General features: G+C 51.2%; 1 pseudogene; it reads right to left on the bottom strand.

Annotated features, from left to right (window-relative positions):
- Window positions 1–255: 255 nt before the first annotated feature.
- Window positions 256–1,387, bottom strand: LOC116642449 (annotated as a pseudogene).
- Window positions 1,388–1,852: the final 465 nt, after the last annotated feature.

Below are 1,852 nucleotides of genomic sequence, written 5' to 3' on the forward strand. Positions count from 1 at the left end.
GCTGGGCTCCACAAACAGCATGGACTCTGCTCCACGAAGAGCATGGACTCTGCTTAAGACCTTCTCTGCCACTCTGCCCCTCTCCCCGTGCTCTCTCTCTCTCTCTCTAAAATAAGTAAGCAAAAAAATTTTTTTTAAAACAAAAGTTGCCAAGCTTTATTTAGGTTGTCCTGGATACAGATAACATATCTAACCCTACATCCTGCCCAAGTTATGCAGCCCCCTGAGCAGGCTCAGCCACCCCTGCCCCCAGTCTCATTTCTTGTCCTCCTCCTTCTTGTCCTTCTTGCCATCCGTTGGCCTCAGAGGCCAGGGACCCCATGGCATTTCGAATAGCTTCATTGTTGGGATCCACGCCTAGAACGCTCTCCAGCACACTCTGAAGGAACTCGGGGTCTTGCATTACGTCATAATCATCCTCCTCCTTGGCGGACTCAGATGTGTCCATGGCAGAACTGGCATCGATGTCAGCTGATTCTGCCTGGCCAAACTCTGCACCCTGCAGGGACATCTGCATGGCATAGGTGATATGCTCCTCCTCGGTCATACTGCTCAGGTCAGGGAGCCCGGTGTGGCCAAACTCCTGCTGGCTGATGGTCATCTTCAGCAGAGCGTCGTCTGAGTCTTCAGCCCCAGCTGTAGCAATCCCCGCCTCAGCCGCAGAGGCTGCAGCTGCCTGCCAGGCCTCCTCCTCCTGTCGCTGCCGCTGCTCTTCCATAGAGACACGGAGGGCCAGGGCCAGCTCAGGATCAGCACTGGGATCCACTCTGAATTCAAAATCACTGGCACTAAGACCCAGCATGGCACCACCTTCACCAGCCAGAACTGGAGAACTGATGAGGGCGTCAGCCAAGCTGGGGCCAGGGGGCACTGTCACCAGATGAGAACCGGTTCCATCTTTGCCATTCAATGTGTTTACAAAGGCTGTCAGCTTTTCTGTGTTCACCTCCTCTTCCCCAAAACTGATAATGTCAACATTTACTTTTTCCTTCTTGAGACGTTTAGCCAGTTTCACCAGATCCTTCTCGTTGTCCTCCACGGGGCTTCCCACAAAGGCAATGATGTGCATCTTGTGATTCTTGCCCTGTTGGTGTGTCAGGGCCAGATGGGCCACACGGATGCCAGGGCAGAAGGTGATCTTGCCCCTGGGTTGGACAGTGTGGAGCTTGGAAAGAATGCAGCCGGTGTCAGGGGTGAGTGTGGTCAGCACTTCACAGTCATTGGCCAGTGTGATGAGGGCCACGTTATTCTCAGGGTTGCTGCGGGTCTTAGAGTGACAGACTATGTTGACAGCGTCTTATTGAGCCTGCAGCCGGGTGGGTAAGAAGTCCCCATTCTGCATATACTCACTGTTGTCCACGTAAACCATAGTGCTTTCCAACACCATCTTGCCACCTTCCTCCCTCCCCGACCGGTTCTTCCAGACTAAGTAAGCAAATCTTTAAAAAAATAAAAAAAAAAAAAAGTAGAAAGGAACTTCAGATGGAGCCTTGACAGAGTAGCAGGTTTTACATGTGTCCTGCCTTAAATAACAAGAAGCCAAGACAGTAAGCACATATGAAACACCTGTTTATCAGGCATTAAACAACACTGGGCTGTGATGTTAGAGAGAAAGGAACTTCAGAAGGGACCTCCACATCCACCCTTGCTTTCTGTGGGCGTCACTACCCAAACTGTGACACAGGGATTAGAGCCTAAAGAATCTGCTTTATCTAGAAGATACGCAGGGGCTGGGGCTGCTGACTCTGCCAGAATTTGGAAGAAAGGAAATCAGTGATGAAGGAGTTGCACAGATAAGCAGATCTAGAGCACTGCACAGGGTCCCCTTCAAGGCTCTGAATGGATACCAACC

The sequence above is a fragment of the Phoca vitulina genome, unplaced genomic scaffold (genome assembly GCF_004348235.1).
Source record: "Phoca vitulina isolate PV1807 unplaced genomic scaffold, GSC_HSeal_1.0 scaffold23, whole genome shotgun sequence".
Lineage (NCBI taxonomy): Eukaryota > Metazoa > Chordata > Mammalia > Carnivora > Phocidae > Phoca > Phoca vitulina.